The sequence below is a fragment of the Euprymna scolopes genome, chromosome 10 (assembly GCF_053919585.1).
Source record: "Euprymna scolopes isolate OS-2025 chromosome 10, ASM5391958v1, whole genome shotgun sequence".
NCBI lineage: Eukaryota > Metazoa > Mollusca > Cephalopoda > Sepiida > Sepiolidae > Euprymna > Euprymna scolopes.
The window spans coordinates 29,298,212-29,319,508 of record NC_136491.1 but is presented as its reverse complement, the minus strand read 5'-3'; the positions used below and the strand labels follow the sequence as shown (position 1 = coordinate 29,319,508).

Below are 21,297 nucleotides of genomic sequence, written 5' to 3'. Positions count from 1 at the left end.
GTGCTGTCTGCCATCAACTTTGTGATTACGTTCCTTAAAATTTATTGTATTTGAGATAGTGATTAGGAAGTACTCTTATTTGAATTTTTTAACACTGTATTCGTTGATACATTTTCAATATAAGAACCAAAGATTTTGTATTATATTTTGTTACCTGACGTTCTTCGTTTTTGAATTTTAATGCCTGCAAAGGGAAAAATTTTCAACTTATTGTAAATAAAATCTCTTTTTCGTTTTAAAACACGATCTTTCTATTTTATTCTTTAACCTCCACCCCCTTTTTATTTCAACCTTTTATTTTTTTCTGTAGGCTAGTAGTTTCGCGTCGAATTTATCTGAAAGAGGATAAATTTCCGACATTTTGAAAATTTTTTGCATTTATTTAAAAGCGTTTTCCAAATTTAATGTTCCCTTACTTTGGAGCTCTTTGAAAATTAAGTGTATCCTTTTCTATTTCGAGACACGTTTTAATTCTCTTTCTGTCAAGGCATTACTTTAGATAGTGTTAAACGCACTCATTTCACCAGCCTACTTCTTGACTCTTTCTATTACCTCCCCGTACCTTACCCCCAAAATCCTGTTTCTGTAGATTCTTTCGACTACTACAATTCCCTTCCCATATTGTTAAAACTTGTAATTATGTGTGTCTGTCCCGGACATCCAATCAATCCTATGCTTAGATAAATTCTCCAACTTGGAGGAATTAAATAAAACCGAAACCCAACTCCTGCACAAATTATGCAAGGCAACACAGTTTTAAACATTTGTATAGCTATATTCATAAAGCCAAACAAACAATGTTTGGTATCGGTGCCCAAGTATCTGGAGATGTAATACGTATGGAAGACCCCTATCAAGGAGAGATCCAATCTTCTTGGATTCGTTTCGCAACTACGACAGTTGATTAACACGCACGTCGAACTTCTAATCACACTGATGCAGTTGATACACCCTGTCCTCGATCTTCTGAACATACTCCTTTTATTGTCCAAGCGTTCGTCATTAGCCAATCGGCGACCAGAAAAACAGTCACGTGAGGCCTGACGTCATCGCTCAATAATCTTACAAAAACCACAGCCGCCATTTTTAATTTCTGCCCTCTCTGTGATCCTCCCAGCAGGTAAGACAACACGCGCAGACACGTGGTCGCTTTCTTCCTTCATTCTGTTCGACTTTACACTTCTGGTGTCCAGCATTGAAACAAACATCTTAGCATCAGAAACCCCACTTCTAACCAAGTATAATATGGTTCTGAGAAACACCCCAGGACAAATTGATCTTGACTTCGATAGCTCTTGCAATACTGCAGGAAGCTATGTCGAGGCAGGTCTTCAAAACACATTTAAAAAAACAAACAATAACACCTGTATGTGACTCCAAAACAGGAAATGTTCCACTTAAAGGAGCAACTTCATACAACGAAGGTTCTGCAGGTGCTCTGCACAACACAATGTAGACTCTCACAGGAACTCAGAGAAATTGAACTACACACCATGTAGTCAGCAAATTCAACAGAATCCATCGTGAGTTTTTTTATCAAGTGATACTCAATATGAATCTGGACGTCCCAGTCCAACTTGAGTTCACTTAACTCTTTCAAAACCATTCTCTCCTTGGTTTCTACAAAGTGACAGGTTGATATAGGACTTTGTCTTACAATCTTCTAGAGGTAGTGTGGTCTGAAATGTTTAAAAAGTTACTACAAACCTGCCTTGTGCAACTTGTACAAATCTGGGTGGTTCAAAAATGAATGAAGAAAAAAGAAATAAAAATGGCCGCCTTATCACTTTACATGCATGCAATGTTACCAACTGATATGCAAATGAGCCAACGGCCATCTGATTGCACTAAGGGATCACAATACTTTTCAGCACATCCAGGTACACCTTGGTGTTGACTTCAAGCCGACTTTGAAGATGTGAGGTGGCATAATGTGGCCCTCACTTGAAACCAGACCATAACTATGGCCGGCAACTTAGTTTTTATCACCCCGGGCATGTACCTGTAATTTGTGGTAATCTACTAATGCATTTTGAAGGTGCTGGCAATGGTCCTGTTGTCATAACTTGGATTGGTAGAGAGCATACGGTGTATAGCGGTGCATCTCTGATCTTCCTCGTTGAACAGTGTGCCACTTTCAGATATGATAGAAGGCTCCTGGCATTCGCTCTTGTGATTTGTACACAACTGGGCAAAAAAAAACCAAAAAAAAAACGGTTTTCATCAAACGGAAATGGAATCATGGCGTCTTTACTATGGCGACAATTTCATCGTTCCAGCGTGTAACATGACGTTCCTGAAAGAACTGCTTTACAACTTCTCTTTGAATTTTTTTTTTTAATAAAGGAAAATATGGTAATAGAAAAGGCTTTTTCGGTGGGTTTATCACACAGGATATTAGTGAACAGAATCATTTTAACTTCTTCATATTTCATAACAAATATGAAACGCTGTCCATTTCGTGTGTATCCTTATGATAAATCAACACAAACCTTTTTCATGACAATCTAAGTCATAGAAAACCACTTGATATGTTTATCACTCTGTAACAGAGCGCCGACGCACGTATGCAAACGCATCCCTCGAAGTAAATACCTCCGACAAACCCGACAAGCAGCTAAATCCCACCCCTTCACAGTAGAGATCCCTAGATGCAAGAGAGCCTTTTACTCCAGTAGTTTCTTCCCCAGAACAGCTAGACTTTGGAATTCCCTTCCGAGTCCCTGCTTCCCCGACCGTACTGACATGCAGAAGTTCAAGTGCAACATGAACCGACATCTTGCTGCCCAACTTCCTACACAGTACCCCTGATGCTTATGTCCCTGATAGTATACCCCTACAACAAACTGGCAATGTGCTTTGTTTTGGGTGAAAATGTAATAAAAAAAATTTTTTTAATGCAAAACAACGTCACAAGTAAAGAAAAAGACTATAAAAGGGGGAACTATCATGTTAGAGATGTGGATGACGTTCAAGAGTGTGATCACGTGGGAGACGTCACAGCCATAACGAAGAAATCACGCATGATGGCAGAATAAGGACATAAACGTCGTTATTATGAAGAAGTGACTTCGAGTTATGCTTTGTCTTTGTCTCCTTTGCGATGTAGACTGCATACAACGCGCGGGTCCAATGTTACTACACTAATAATGAAATTAATGAATTTAACACAAGATCTCTAAAAAGAAGAATATGATAACGGCATAATCACGTTGACACACCAGTTCTCGTTAGATCACCAAAATTAAGCAACATTGAGCCTGATTTAGGAATTCTAGGCGCTGTATGCAGAAGGACGTCAACACCTCTCTGCAAGAGTTGCAAAAACATAACATCGTCATCTCCTCTAATGTAGATGTACATGCGACTAGGAATCGCTTGTGAATTTCATGCACCCACAGAACTTACTCCTTTGGAGGAAGTCAGTTAAACCCGCATAGGGTTAATGCTGTTTCTATTCCATTTCCACAAAGAAGAATTATTTATTCATATTGGCTAAATATGATCGTCCAGCAGACTGAAAGGTCAGAGACTTATTTTAAGCTCAGCCCTTAATTTTTATACATTGTGTTAAGCCACCTTGAAAATATATAGGAAACCAAATCAAGAGGCTTCATGCTTTGTCTGGAGCGATTTTCATACAAAAAAATCCCAATAACCTAAATAATGCAACAATATTATCTATATCTTTGTCTTTTATTTGGAAATTCTTTAAGTAAATCTATAGGAATTTACTGCACATAGATTTAGTCGGGCTGATAAGAAAGGTAATAATAATGGACTATTGTAAGAAATCAATAGGCAACAATATGATTGTGTGGCAGCCATGATGATTTGTTTGTAAGTTTTCATGCATTTCCTTTTCAACATTTTCTTTACAATTTAGTCAAACGCAATTGCATTGTTATCTCCCTTTGATTAATTTGATTTTTTTTCCCTTCTGTTTCTGTTGTTTTTATTCTTGTTGTTCTCCTTCAATTTAGACTTACTTCATGCTTGGCTTGGTCAATTGGAAATACAATTTTTATGCAGATACAAAAAAAAAAAAAACAACAACAAAAAACAAAAACAAAACGACGAGATAATACGTTTTAGTCTTTTAGTATGTAGCATTTTCTTTTCTTCCTGACTTTCCAACAATTTGACTTGCATTTGTAGTTACTCGGAACTACAAATGGCTTCTATTTTTTTTTTTTTTTTTTTTTTTTTTTTTTTTGTTGCGAAACGTAAAAGTAAAAATGCTATGAAATCAGTCTCGTTGCAATAGATTTAGAGCAGGAATATGTATTACTCGGCTGATACGTACGACTTTTATTATAAGGTTCGGATATTTGAAAACTTTCAAAAATGTGCTTACACACGCATGCATACACACCCACCCACCAAACTGCTAAATGTATGCAGTTATGAGTTTAGAAACGGGCATTTATAGACTTATAAATATCTATATATGTTATACATTCTCAAATATAGATAATATGCGCATGTATTGATATTTGAATACCTTGCTACACATACATTTGTCAGTAACAGTAAGTTCATTTAATTTACACTAGCAGGGAGGGGCGCCCGGCTTTGCCCGGGTGTAAAAAAAAAGCTTAAATATGATATTTTAATTCGTCTAGATTTCGTATAAATTATTATAGAGTCGTGATTTAAAAAGGAAAAAAAAAAAAATGGTTTTAGGTGCCATCAGCTAGAATCGAAACTGAAACTGTAGCATTCAAAGCTAGTGACAATACCACCGTACCAACGTGGCGCACATATAAACTGATTAAAAATTAAAAATAAACTAAGATGAATGTACAAAATGTTTAACGATTTTTTTCAATGTGGACCCATTTTTGATCCGTTAAAAACAATTTTATCTGGTCAAAGACCCATAAAAGAACGGCTCATAAAAAATCCAAGCATTTGAGGCCCCTTACGTCGCTCTGTGACTTTTTGTTTTGGAGGATATAGAGTTTAGAAATATGAGAATAGACAGACAGATAATCATATAACCGTTTATATATTAGCTTTTATATATGCACTTAAAGATATGTATGACCTGTAACTGTATATATTCATCACCCAACCATAGCCTTGTGCCAGCCACAACTTTGTAGATGCTTTTGAGGTAAGGAGTTTTTGCGGGGTGAGGATGCTAGCCCCACTCTCAACCTTCTCAGAAGATACATACAGAGCCTAGACTTCCCAAATGGTCACCCATCTGGTACTGGGCAGGCTCAGTGCTGCTTAACTTTGGTGATCTGGCGAGAACCGGTGTGTCAATGCGATTGTGCTATATGTGTACATTCACGGCCTCTTCATAAATATGACCCCACATGTCACATTCACAGGCTGATTCCAACGTTGTCCAGGAACCAACACACTGTGTGCAGTTTTAGTCGCCAAGGAGACCAAAACAAAGAATAGGAAATAATTCCAACTCTCTTGTTCTTTGTAACAATAACATTTACTTCTCTCATTCTCTCTTTACGACTGTGATGTCCTTCACATGATTGCTTTCTGAAGCGTCCTTCATGCTTCGCACATGATCGCAAACGTTATCCACATCTTTCTAGTGATCATTCTATTTCTCTTTTTTTATAGTCTTTTTTTTCGCCACCAGTTACGTTATTTTGTATGCATTTACGTATGCACATCTGTGCTATGTTATATGGGTTCTTTTATTGTCTATTTAAATATTTTTTTATCTGAAAAATTATTAAAACTGTGTAAAAATACATACATAGGTTGTTTTTTTTTCTCAAGAAAATTAATAATAAAATAACAGAATATTTTAGGCAAACAAACGAATATTATTAAAAATTATCCAGTAATACAAAAGAAAAAAAAATCATAAGTAAAAAGAATTTAAGATCTACGCTTCAAAATGAATTTTTTTTTAAACCTTAAAAAAAACATTTCACAGTATTGTTTTCAAACTTCATCTGATAAAATTTTTTGTTGCCATAAAATATATTTATCACAATTTTTATTGCAAATTTAAGTGCTGTTTTAATGAGTTTATTACATATAAAATTATATTTGGAAAAATATATTCCCAAAACTTGTTCTGCAGACACTCTTCTTGTAGATTCATGATTTTTTTTTTTTTACTATAAATTCATTTACATATTCAAGGATAGAAAAACAAAAAAGACAAACGCAGCCATTTGTCTAGGTTAAAAAGTAACTCTTTCTAATCCTCCCTAAAATATATCTTTTTATTCTGTTCATTTGTTAAAAAAAAATGATGGTGATTCTATATTTTTTTTTTTTTGTATTAGGTTAGTGCAAAAATAATATCGTTTTTTGGGGGTTTTTTTGACGGTCAACTATATACAGGGTGACCCCAGAAAAACGGGCCCCAACTATAATTAGGCTCTGTTTCTTAGTGTTTTGTCTGAATGAAATGAAACTTTGGTCATAACTAGTTTATTATATTCAAAACATCACATCAAAACACTAGGGTCTTTAGCCTTTTTTTCTCCGTTCTACAGTATATGTTCTAGATGGCCTCCATTTAGCTTTTGTTTTTTTGGGGTCACCCTGTGTGTGTGTGTGTGTGTGTGTGTGTGTGTGTGTGTGTGTGTGTGTGTGTATATATATATATATATATATATATATAGTAATTTTTAAAATATATATGGCGATTAAGCTACACTGAATATTCCGCGTTCCATCCACTCTATGACTCTTCAGGCTTATGTACATAAGAGTGGATGAAACGCAGAATATTCAGTGTAGCTTAATCGCCATATATATTTTATAAATTACTAACTGGCTCTACCTACGTATTGAGCACTTTTGAAGTAAATACTTAAGTTAAGTTTACGCATAAATCTATACTTTCGTATATTAATTTTATGTGAGTAAATTAAGTAGTTATATATATATATGTATAAACATTATTTTTGCACCAACCTAATACCAATAATCATTATTATTCCATTATGAATCTCATAATTTTCGTTTCCACCAACATACCTTAACCCTAACCCTCCACCATGAAATTTTGCTCCTTTTTAAAATTTACATTTCATCAACTAATAAAGCAAAATCCTTAGAAAGATGAGTTCGAAAATGTATTCCTTATCTGTAACCTCATCACTATTTCAATCAGAGAACACATTTCACATTGAAAATATTTAATTAATGTTTTTGTGATATATCCAAAAATTGTAAATGCTACTTCTTTGCTGTATAGTGACAAAGAGAGCTTATTTATTTTTGATTCACGCAAGGCCAAAATGTTTAGAATTTCACAATTAATTTGAACTGGCTTGACGTCTTCTTCCTAAATGTTTATTAAAAAATAAATAAATAAATAAAAGAGACCGACAGATCAATATTCTATCAGTAATCAATAATTCTCGAAAACTCGCCAAAAATCTACCACCACTCATCCGTCTTCAAGTGTGTCACTTTGAAACCTACGCCTGAAAAGAAACTCATACTCTTCATTTAAAAGTTCTTACATAAGCATAGCCTGCCATCTGCAAATTATAACAAAAGCTTTGAAAGTTTGCTTTGTCAGGCAAGAATCTGAAATTGGTGCTGAAGACTCAATCTTATCAGATAATCTATTGCAGAAATCAATTTTTCCATCATTCAAAATGAATGCATTGTTCCAAAATTCAGGTGTGAGCATTTTCCTAAGAAAGAAAAAGAAACAAATTTCAAATGATCTTTTTGTTGGTTTAATTATGACGTGAACATAATTTTTAAAAAGTGTTTTATTTGGATTGTTCGAAATACTGTTTTGATCTTGGTTTTTATTCTCACAACGTTTCGGCTGGTATACCCTCCGACCTTGTTCAGCTGCATCTTGTTGAACTCGGGTAATTTTTTATGTCCAACTCAGATATTTGTACTAATCAACGTGGATAGACTGCCCTCGCTCTGTCAGCCATGACCAGGTAGAAATCTTAAGTGCAGATTTCGGGTAATCTCCAAAAATACCGTTAGGGCTTACAACATGGCCGCCAGAAGAGTCACGTGATCCGGTAGGTGCATCAGAATTTTAGGCGGAATTTTTGACACCCCCAACAAAAAACTGCGAATAAAATATATAAAACTCGTAATTTCTGTTTTTAAAGTGGGTTGTCAATTTTCTTTATGAAATATACTTCCAAAATAAACTATTACAGTCGTTTAAAACATAATAGAAGTATTATTTTTTATTTTTTTAAAAACAATGTTTACAAAATGTCTACGCACGTTCGTAAATTCTGATACACCTACCGGATTACGTGACTCTTCTGGCGGCCATGTTGTAAGCCCTAACGGTATTTTTGGAGATTACCAGATTTCGTATATATTATTATAGAGTCGTGATTTGATATTGCCCAGCAACATGAAATCAATTTAAAGAAAGTTGACATGTCATCACGACCAGAAAAATGACTCTCGATAAGCTGCAATAGTTGTCTCATAAAAAACAACAACATTTTGTTTATTGTCACCAGGATGTAACGCTTTGAATGTTAGCTTTGGAGCATTGTTTAATTTAGCATTTAGGGCAGAACTCAGTGTAAATAAAACCAAACTATAAATTTCTCCTTATAGGAGACGGGGATATTTGAGATATCGAATGTAAAAGCAGGAAATGCAAACGTTTTGTTCAGTAAACTATTATGAGTATTTTTTTTTTTTTAACAAAAGAATCGAATAAAAAAAAACGGAAATATATGTTAGGGAAGATTGGGAAGCGAGCTTTAATACCTATTATATATGTAATATTAATTTAATACCTATTATATATATATATATATATATATATATATATATATATATAATAAGACTTTTTGTATTCCTACACGTCAACACATAGGAAATAAATATAGAAAAGATATAAACATTTATATATTTTCGTATTGATTGTTTATTCATATATATATATATATATATATATATATATATATATATATATATATATATATATAACTAAACTACTTACATAAATTAATATACGAAAGTATGAATTTATGTGTAAACTTTAAGTATTTACTTCAACAGTGCTCAATACGTAGGTAGAGCTAGTTAGTAAGTTATAAAATATACATGGCGATTAAGCTAAACTGAATATTCCGCGTTTCATCCATTCTAGGATTCTTCAGGCTTATGCGAGCCCGAAGAATCCTAGCGTGGATGAAACGCGGAATATTCAGTGTAGCTTAATCGCCATATATATTTTATAACTTACTATATATATATATATATATATATATATATATATAGGATATATTAAGGATACCTTAAACGGGCCTTATTATCGGGCTTGAAACCGACGGTACCAATGACCTGTCTCAACTAACAACTTTCTGTACACAAAATATAAGTACGCTCTTAAAATTTGGATTTTCCTTTTAATTGAGCACTCTGCTGGAATTCTTTTTCCAAAAAAACTAATCATATATATATATATATATATATATATATATATATATATATATATATATAATATATAATATAAAGCTGAATGTATGTGTGTCTGGTCACGAATAGGCTCCTATATGGTTTACTATTTAAAAAGACTGATTACATATAATGATAGAAGATGTATCGAGACACAGGAATGGGTATGTTTGATCTGGCAGAACGGTGGTTCATAAAAATTGTGGGGTCTGCGTTCGCGCCTCGCCTCCATAGAATAAAACTTTAATAAAGACTTTTCATATCTATCTGCGTAAGTATACTTTGATAATTATGTTTCAGTTTGAAGAAATATGGTATAATAAAATTATGGGGTGTCCGTTCGCACCTGACCTCCATAGAATGGAAATATGTCGCAAAGTTTAACAAGGTTTTTTAATATAGATCCACAGAATATTGTGATAAGTGTTTACGTGTTACCAGGTATGGTATAATAAATTATGGGGTTTATCTATTTTATTTTTACTTTTATCATATTTTGCTTTGGTTTTGATACCCCGAAATTCGAAGCTATCTCTTTACAACCCTTTCTTTTCATAACCTATCATACTTTCATAAATCAGAGTCCATTTTCTGTAGGCTGTTTTTGAATTTGAACCCAGTCGACGACGGGTACTTTTGCTAGTATATATATATATATATATATATATATATATATATATATATTAAGAACTGGAATTTCGTAAAAGAAACCTCTCCTGATGATGTCTCTTGCAAATTATAACTAGTTGATTGAAACATACTCAAAAATGTGTAGCGATACCAAATGTTTAGATTTTTATGTAAAAATAAATAAAAAGTAAACATATATTTGAAGTTAAAAACATAGTTGTCTCATACTTTCATAAATCAGAGTCCATTTTCTGTAGGCTGTTTTTGAACCCAGTCGACGACGGGTACTTTTGCTAGTATATATATATATATATATATATATATATATATATATATATATATATATGAATTAAACCTCGTTTCCTAAATATTCTTCAATTTTCAGTTTCTTTACAGTATGTTATAGTTACTTAGAGGCATATTATTGACAAAATCTAGTTAAAAATGCAAATGTATCATATCAATCCGTGTTTATAAAACACCAAGTAAACAAGATTGTCTGAATCTTTTAACATTAAATTTGAGATATTTTCTAGAATTAAAATCATGTAATAGATTTTTTATAATAAAAATTCTAGGTTTTGTATTAACACTTTCAAGACAAAAGTAAACCGACTACCACTGATAAAGGTCTCTATTATATTTCTATGTCCTTCACAACTAATCGGTTTTGATTGGTTAATGATGAAGCACTATCATTCTGATAAAAAATAGCGCTGTGTGAATATTAGTAACAGCGCCACCTACGGTGACAAACCGTTTTCAATCTATTGATCACTGAAGAGGACATAACTATTGATAACTCGGTTTCTGTTTGATTTCGCTATTAAAACGTCTTTGACCCTCCGTCTCCTCCATTATCTTTCTCTTTCTGCAAACATCACACAATTTCGAGTCAAGACATTTCCTTCGTCACAGTTCATGTAATCAAATAACACACTTTAAACTAAAAAAAAAACTTTCCTGCAGAATTTCATGACTTAAAAAGAACACAATAAAATTGTAACAACTAAGTCTGACACTTGTCAACCATGGATATCAAATTTTATTGAATTTATGAAAGCATTTCGTCTCATTAAAATAGCACATTTCTATCGTTATTTCTTTCAAACGAATACAGTTTTTTAAAAATTTTATTTTAACAGATCATAGATGTACTAGCTGTCGCGACTTGGCATTGCCCGTCATCATCACAAAAATGACTAGCAATGAATAGAATGGGCTTGGTTAAATTGTTATATTGTTATATCTAATAAGGGGGGGGCGTTGTATGATCGTCTAATGTTCTGTCTATTTGTGATATATTCATATCTAATTATTCATATGCTTTTGTGTGTGCGTGTGTGTCTGTGTGTGTGTGTGGCAGTATTTTAGACATACCTTTTTCATGCGTCGTTGATCTTGTCCACCTGGAATTCATCTCGTTCCTGACAGGGAGACGGGAAATGGTTTTACATAGTTTTTATTCACTTTCCAGATGTCGATGGCAGAAGGATGGAAAGTGAATCTCTGACCTGCATGGTTTACTTCTAGGTCTTATTTTCACACACGTCAGCATCCTCCCCCCCAGTGAAGGGGGAGGGGACGACTGTTAAGCCGTCCGTTGTCTCCTATGTCCAAACCCAAACTCACTGACTCCAACTAATCTGATCACGTGACTCACATGCATCCGGTCAACTGACCCTCAGTTCCGGTAAAACGTGTTTACAATATGATTTAACATTTTTCTTTCTTATTTTCGATCTACTTCTTAACAAAATGTGATAACGATATAGTTAACTGAAATTCAAACGATTTAAAAAGAACTTGCACAATGCAATGTGCCTTAAATAAGTTTCCAGACTTTTTCGTATGGGCATTTTTTATTGATGAAACTCTAGTCCACCTCAAAGTAATCTCCTCCAGCTGCAATGCTCTTGTTGTAATGTTCCAACAATTTCTAGAAGACCCCATGGAAGTCCTCTTGTCTGAGTGTATCAATGATCCTCGTCACAGCCTCTTTCATCTCCTTAATTGTTTCGTAACAACAGCCTCTAAGGTTTTTCTTGAGCATAGTGAATAACCAAAGGTCACAGAGGGCAAAGTTTGGACTATAGGGAGGGTGAGGAATTGTCTTGATGCTCGTCTTTGATCTTTTCTTGGCACCCTTGGGACAAACGTTTGCGCAAATCTCCTGCATCTTCAGTTCCTCACAAATAATTGTGGCCACAGTTCCCACACTGAGATCAAACTCTGCACTTATTGTCTCTATAGACACACGACGGTCCTTATTCATGAAATTCTTTATTTGGCCAATCAAATCTGGTGTTCTGACTTCCTTACAACTCCCACACCTTTGATCATCTCTCACAGATTCCCTGCCTTCTTTGAATCTCTTATGCCACTCAAAAACTGATGCTTGATTCCTGCAAGATGGTCCAAAAGCAATCTGAAGCATTCCATACGTTTCTGTTACATTTTTCCACGTTTAAAACAGAATTTTTTTGCATATCATTCTTCTTAAGTATCCTCATGTCTAGATTGCATTTTTGAAATTCACCAGCTGTGACAATCAGGTTTTAGTAAGGTGTATTCCGATTCCTGCTGTAACTGTTCGTTTGAACTTGAAATTGTAAAAATTGGTCGATCATCTCATAAGAGGTATAGCAATAATATACTGAATTTTGAAGAGTCTACGACAATTTTAAATGACTGTACTTTTTTGTATTGAAGGCACCTCATATTTAATACTATACAGGATTTAAAAACAAAAAACAACATATGCAAAATAATCCAGAAAAAAAAAAATGGTGGATATTTCTGTCAATATCCTCAGGCTTGCAAACCCTGCTGCATATCAAACAGATCGTTTGGTTTGGACTAATAGGCACAAAGTTAATCTGATCAGGAGTTTTGTATGACTTAAGGTGGTTGACGTAGCCAGCTTTTGACAGAAGCACTCGCTTACAAGTGCTGCATTTCCAGCTTCGTGTGTCATGGTTAAGACCATCAATAAAACCTTTGTGAAGCTCTCGCTTCAGATTGTTATGAGCTTGTTTTCTTTTTTCTAGAGCATCACAACTTCCACGTACAAACTTTTGCTACTTCGACCTTGGCAGAGTAAGCACTCTTTCACCAGTGTTGAATTTACAGCTCTGTGTGTCATGGTTAAGACCATCAATTTATATATATATATATATATATATATATATATATATATATATATATATATATATATATATATACAGAGAGAGAGAGAATGACAAAAAGTTATATTCCAAAATTCATGATGTTGCCCATCTTATAATTTATTCCTTTAATTCAGCTGACTTATACAATTCTTGACAGTATCTGTTTCGTAGCGCAAAATCAATCACTTAATTATTATATCAATCAGTGAATCTATTATGCCCTTAACTCATCAGAAGAAATAGCAACAATCAATCCGTCAAAAGGAATTGAAGCATGATTTGACATGATTAAAATTCGAAAATTGGAAGAGAAGCTGCAAATACCTTCTTATTTTTCCATTATGCCATATTCATTATAAGATGGTCAACATCACGAATTTTGGAATATAACTTTTTGTCATTTATTCTCTGTATTGCTCTGTAATTACATTGAGCTTCTTAAATAAGGATTGATAAATTCAATTCTATAAGAAGATACTTATCCGGATAATATAAAGCTCAACAAATTTCATTGGAGCTTATATATGAAACAATAAGAGTGGAAATGAAGTCACAAAATTATTGTTGTAATAGACTTTTATTTGGATTAGTCAACAGCATATATAGTGACTGGCTTTTCTACTTAATCGTCTGTGGCCTTTATGTTTGTGTTATGTAGTCCATTACATTGGTTTTATTATTTGATATTTAATATAATTTAATTATTGATAACGTATACAATAACACATCCCTTCCAAACTTAAACTTAATCTTAAATTAAAGCATTTGTTAAAAATGTTTGAGTCACGTGTCATGAACTCCCCCCCCCCGGATAATTCATTAAACTTGCTAATAAGATTTAAATAATTTCTAAAAATCTAAACTCATTATGGCGACTCTTTAAGCACTGGTTGTAATTAGTCACTTGCTTTTCGGGTCAAGTGCTTTTGACTGGCTGGCTGCTGCTGCTACTGTTGAACACATTAATTAGAACAGAAAAAATAGAGAATCAATTAAAAATGCTGATTGTATTCAAATGTGTCTGGAATTATAGCTCAATTACTTTGTACTACTATTGAAATCAATAACAGTGATTCAATAATGTTGACTTGATCCTAGCTTATCATCAAACTCCAAATCGATATCAGTTTCTTTTTCAATACCTTTTTTCAAAATAGCGTTTCTCTGATATTTCAAACTTAATATATTGATACTGTGGGGTATTTGCATTTGCCATTGGGTATAATTTTTTTTTTTAATCATTAAGAATTTTTGTAGATACGAGGTACCTTCAATAAATTGCCAGACTTTTTCCACATATGCACTTTTATTGAGAATAAACATATAAAACTCTAGTCACCTTTGAAAGTAATCTCCTCCGGCTGCAATGCACTTGTACCGTTCCAACAACTTCTGAAAGACCCCATGGAAGTTTTCTTATGTTAGCGTGTCAATCATCCTCGTCACAGCCTCGTGTATCTCCTCAATTGTCTCATAACGAAAGCCTCTAAGGTTTTCCTTGAGCTTAGGAAATAACCAAAAGTCACAAGGAGCAAGGTCTGGACTATAAGGATGGTGAGGGGCTGTCTTGATGCCCATCTTGGTCAAATAGTCTGATCTTCTCTGAGCATCGTTGAGACAAACTTCATGCAAATCTTCCGCATCTTCAAACTGTGCACTTATTGTCTCTATAGATACACGACGGTCCTTAGTAATGAAAGTCTTTATTTGGCCAATCAACTCCTCCCACACCTCTCACCATCCCTCACAGACTCCTCTACCTTTCAAACAGAATTTTATTGCATATCACTATTATAAAGTATCCTCACGTCGAGATTGCATTTTATAAATTCACCAGCTTTGACAATCAGGCTTTAGTAAGATGTCTTCCAATTTCTGCTGTGACTGTTCATTTGAACCTGAAACCATAAAAAATTGGTCAGTTATCTTATGAATGTATAGCAACAACATACTGCATTTTCAAGAATCTATAACAATTTGAAATGAATTAGAGAGTCTTATTAAGAGAGATGTTGCGTTCTGTGTTCGTGTTATGAAGAGATTCATATAAAGACATTTTAAAACACATGCTATATAAAACATATAATCACTTTACCTTTTGGTAGAATTACAACACAAAGATGACGTTTATAAAAACACATGATGGGTTTATTTCTTCTCCGACCGGTCGTGGTTTTCTTAGTCAAGAATTCAAAGTTTTACGTTCTATGTTTCCAAGATGACCCTCTCACTTCCAGATGTTAGACTCCCATCTCTCGACTTCAGACTGTCGTCTCTCGTCCTCTGACTCTCTCTCAGACTTCTCCCCGCTTAACTCTAAAGTTTCTAACTATAGCGAGAACTTCCCATTTTCCATGATGTCATACACATGTTAAAACATGTTTCTTCTTTCACGTGTTCTGGAAATGCGTGTCCAAAACTTTTTCCTTTGTTTACAAAAGGAATTTTAACCTATATTCCCAGTATGTTAAAAACATGTTTATTAAATTATCTTATAGTTGCATTCTTCAATTGAATTTCATAACAGAATTGACAATGCACATTCTTTTCTAAAAACTATTTTATCTCTAAGCTAAACAATGGTTTGTTTTTTACATTCCATTTTCTAATTCTCTCTCGTAATCTATTTCTAAACCTAAATTACGAGGTTCGAATTTCGCCTATTCTATTTCATTTTTACATTTAACTAAATCTCTCTATTTTTATACTTACATGGAAAGGGGACAGCCCTTATCATGTAACAATTGTGATTGTGATTTTAGCGTAGTAAACATTAGTGGGAATTTTGCAACTTGAATTACTTAAGGGGGCGGTTCAATAAGAACTTGTTCGCATGAGACTTGAAGACAATCAGATTGTAGTCAGCTGGAAAGTAGTCCAATGGAACAGAGTTCCACAGGTGTGTAGTTCTAAGAAAAAAGCTTTGTTCATGGAATCTACATTTAGGTTTAGGCACAGAATAAGAGTGTAGGAAATTGTTGATAGTGGTTTTAGCTAGACGAGTGTTTTTTGTGAAAGTCTGGCTAGAGAGGACCATAGATTGAAATTCAGATGAGCACCTGCCATGAAAATAACGATAAAGCAGGGACAGGCTCGCTACGTCTGTGGGAAAGAGGTTGCAGGGAAGAGAAAAGGGCATCCCCCACTAAGCTACAAAGTCTATTTTGAACTCTGTCAAGTATATATATATATATATATATATATATATATATATATATAATAACAATAAGCTTCCACAAATGCTTTCATATAATTTATTGCATTTACCTGTTACCCTTAATGCAATCTTCTGACAAAACTATTATTCCTTTGTCGGGAACGTTTAATATAAATATTTTTAGCCATTGATGTATTTAGGTTAATGCTCATATCAGAGGTGACGTGACTAATGATTAATGGCATGGACTAACAGCTTGGATGTGCCAATTTCGAATCCAGTTTTTTTCACAGAAGCACTTTAACTTGGGATGTTGGCAACCTTCAAATGTTCCTTCCTGTAAATACTTGATGTCTTTTTTAAAAAGAATTTCAACTAGAAATATATCAGGGAAACCGATACCAACAATAATAATGTCAACTGTCTTTAAATAGATTATAATAAAATAAGATGTAAGGAAATTATGCTTTTCCTCGTCTTATTCGACGTATTCTTTGTATTCTTCACCGTCGTCATCGTATTCTCTGCATTTTCTTTGCAGTCTACTTCACCGTCGTAGTCATTTTTGGTATCTTCTTCAACGTCTTTCTTGTATTATTCGCTGTCTTCTTCGTATTCTCTGCCATCTTCTTTCTTCGCCATTTTTTTTGTCTTCTTCGCCATTTTCTTTGTATTCTTCGCCATTTTCTTTGTCTTCTTCACCATTTTTTTTGTCTTCTTCGCCATTTTTTTTGTCTTCTTCACCATTTTTTTTTGTCTTCTTCACCATTTTTTTTGTATTCTTCGCCATTTTCTTTGTCTTCTTCACCATTTTTTTTGTCTTCTTCGCCATTTTTTTTGTCTTCTTCACCATTTTTTTTGTCTTCTTCGCCATTTCTTTGTCTTCTTCGCCATTTCTTTGTCTTCTTCGCCATTTTCTTTGTCTTCTTCGCCATTTTTTTTGTCTTCTTCGCCATTTTTTTTGTCTTCTTCGCCATTTTCTTTGTCTTCTTTGCCATTTTCTTTGCCGTCTTCATCTGATTCATACGAAATGGATAAATTAATTCCCGTATATGGGATTCTAATGGCTGATCAATTATCCTCCAAACATTAAAACAACTGTATATAAAAAGAAAATGTTGTTTGAGAAATATACCATATTGACGTAAATTTTAAACAACATTTAAAAAAATATTAGTTGCACTTAATTTTCTCTGTTACTTTTATATTTTTTATTTTTTTTTGACAATCCAACCTAAAAAAAAACTATATCTAATATCATAAGTGTGTTTGAGTTGATATATTCGTGACACTTTAACTAAAGTGATTACATCTACTACGTTTGAAGTTCTGCACAAATCAGAAAATCTTTCTTTCTTCTCAAGAAAAGATTTCTTTATTCAGAGGCCAGGATTATTCCCTTAACCTCAATCCGACTAAAGATTTGGAGCGATTATCATCGAGCATGTTGAAAATGTCTTTCTAGGAAGCCCTTGATAATAACAGAATTCCATGGCAGTATTTAAACATGGATGATTGACATTTTTAAAACGAACTGCAAAAAAAAAAATAAATAAATAAAATAAATAAATAAAAAAGAAAATATTAAAAAATTAAACCATAATATTCAGAAAAAATAGTTTTGTTTGTGCAAAAGATTCTGGTTGAAAATCAATTAAAGAAACATCGATGATGTATTGATTCATATTATTTAAAAAAAAAAGTAGGTCTGCTTTAGTAGGAATCAATATTTAGATATTTCTGCCGACATTTTAATGTAACAGAGCGTGTATAGGCGTGTGTCAGAAAATCAGCAGCAGCCAAAAGAACAGCTGGCTAGCGAAAATATTAGCATATTAAATTATGTATGCAAATTAGCAAGTGTGTGCGAGCTTATGTTACAAGAGAGAGAGAAATACACCACATAGTCGAAGAGAGAAGTTAGTTTTTGTTTTTTTTTTACATAGGCATCACCACTTATCAAGGCCCAGAGGCCATTCGAGGATAAGGGTTAAAGGGTGTACAGTAGTCAATAGGACGTAATTGTTAGTAGTCGAAATGTGGTAAATTGGATTACTTAAGGGGACGACTCATCAAGAATTTGTTTACGTTGGACTTGAAGACGACCATATTGTAGTCAGTTAGAAAGCAGTTGCGTGTCGAGCAAGATGGGCGTGTGAAGTCGAGGGTGAGAAAACGTTGGCTAATGGCCAGCACAATGTGGCGAGGAGAAAGACTTTTAAAAAGCACATCTGTGTATGAAAAAACGTTTGCAAGATAATGAAATGCGTTGTTTTGGAAGAAATACGAATAAATGCATTTTATTTACAATTAAAAAAAAAAAATGCTGAGTCGGATCTTTATTTCTGTTCTTTTTTTATTTGTTTGTTCCTTTGTGACGGTGCCAGACGGCGTGTGGGTCCGAGACGATTTATATGTAATAACACGGTTTTCAATAATATTTGCAACTAGCAGGGGTACCCGGCGTTGCCCGAGTGTTTGTTTCCGGGACGGGGGGGGGAGAGTTTTAAAAAATGTTATGGTAGGTAAGTAGGAAGGATCAAACCCGGAGTCATGAGTAAAAGTAGGAAAATAAAGTGTGAAAAAAACCAAAAAAAAAAACCATCTGCAACGTTAACAGTTCGGCCACCAAGAAAAGTCCATTCCAGTTGTTTAGGAAAAAAAAAAAAAAAAAAACGACTACGGTAGGTCGGCGCGAACATGAAAATATAATGTGAATTGTCCAGCACGCTAACCACTACGCCACAGAGCACTGCAGCTTAGTTTAGTGATTTTAAATAACTTCACATGAAAGAACTACGAAGCCAAACCGGTGTTCTCTTCTCAACTGTTCCTTGTGAACGATCCCCAAACGGTGTTAAGTGGTGGCAGGGGGAGGAGGAATTTATTAGAGAGAAAATATTTTACCACTTCCATTGATCTTAACCGATTTTGGCCGTGACTTCTCAGCAGAAAAAGTATAGAAATCTAAGATTATCGAGGAATTTGAGAAATAATAAGCCTATAACACACCTCAGATATTGTTCTGCCGTTTGTGCATATTATATTTGCATGAAATATCTTGATTTTTAATCCTATTAATGTCAAAATCAGACGTGAAAAAATGAGTTCATTTTATTTATATAGAGAAGAGATAATATCCTTACAATTTACCTTGACTCACCTCGCAAATCTAATAATTGACTGTCGAAGGAGACGAAGGGGCATAGTTTTTTTTTTGAAAGCTTATTTAATTGTATTCTTAGCATGCCCCACATTGAAGATTGAACCTTTAACCTTCAGAAGAGTGTAGCGAACAACTGACTGTTACTTAGTACTTTATTTGTTACACCAGAGGTGCTTGCGGAACAATCCAAATAATACGAAATTGGTTTTATAAGATATCTATCTAGCTATCTACCTATATATCTATAAAAGTGAGTATCTGTATGTGAGGGCACTTCTCAACCTATATACTCAACGGATCTTTGATCTACAGATTTGAAATTTGGTATATAGGGGTTTCAAACATGTGAAAAACTTTTTAATCGAGTTTCATCCGGAAAAAAAGGGCTACTAAACGGAGTCGAATGTGCATGCGTGAATGGTTCACATGAGGTAGGAATAAGTAGGTTTGAAAACACTTTTTAAAGATCGTGTACAGTTGGCCTAATGGCTATTATACTGTAGATTCACTGTCTTTAGGTTTTGGTTTCGATCTCGGCGCGAGTATTTTTTTCTTTTTACTTACAAGAAGTGAACTGTTTAGAAAAAAACATAATACTTGCGTGCACATCTCTCAGTTTCCTTCCGTTTATTTTTTTACTTATTTTTTTTAAAAACAAATTTAACGTTACGTTTAATACCGGGCAACGCCGTGTACATCCTCAAGTAATATATATATATATATATATATATATATATATGTATATATATATATATAAACTTTTTTAGCCGTTTATCTTGTAAGATTTTAAAAGTTGAACCTACATAATATTTAAGCTGACATATTAAACTTTGATTCTGACTAACCAATTATCATTTGTTATTGCTGTGCCATGTTATTGAAACTATAATGATGTATTTCAGTACAGTTTATTCAAAAAAAAATTTCGTAGTCCTGCTCACACAACTAGCAATATGGAAATCTTTTAAAGACAAAATAAGCAAAGAAAAATAACTAATGCTTTAACTTGAAGCATCTCAAAACGCTTGGCTTTCTTACACCAACTTAGAACGAGAAAAATGTAGTTATTTAAAAATACTGACTCTCATATTTATATTTATAAACTTATTTCGTCAAATATTTCAAATCAAATCTAAAGGAATTGCTTGTTGAAACCTGAAGATCTATAGCTCTCATAACTAATTTATTTTATTAAGCACATCTTCTATATATATAAAAGGCAAAAATCGGTGTGTATGTATGTATGTATGTATGTATGTATGTTTGTTTGTAACGCTAAAACTTTTGAAAGACGGAACCAGAGTTGACAAATTTGGTATCATATTGCACCTTGATCACCCGGATGACAAATATCGAAATTTCACGTCAAACGGACCAGTAGAAAGGGGTCAACTGATCGTTTTTCTCCTAGGGGGGCCCCCAAAAAAACCTGTCATTTTAACGTTATTCAATACGTGTCACGTGACGTGACGTCAGCTCAAACTTTTGACAGACACAACCAAAGTTGACAAATTATGTATCATATTGAACCTTGATCACCCGCATGACAAATATCGAAATTCCACACCAAACGGACCATTAAAAGGGGGTGAACTGATCATTTCTCTCCTAGGGGGGCCCCCCAAAAAACCTGTCATTTTAATGTTAATATTACATAATCCAAAAACGCTTAGTCATGTCACGTGACGTGACGTCAACATCCAGTAATGGCGAACAAATGTAAACAAACACTTTGTTTTACCGATACTTTTGTAATTTCTCTTCTGCTT

The 21,297-nt window shown here is 33.8% G+C and overlaps 1 protein-coding gene across 1 annotated transcript in view; it reads left to right on the top strand.

Annotated features, from left to right (window-relative positions):
- The window catches only part of LOC145285897 (uncharacterized), a 417,018-nt gene that overhangs the window by 331,362 nt on the left and 64,359 nt on the right, over positions 1-21,297 (top strand). The gene's annotated exons all lie outside the window — the stretch shown is intronic.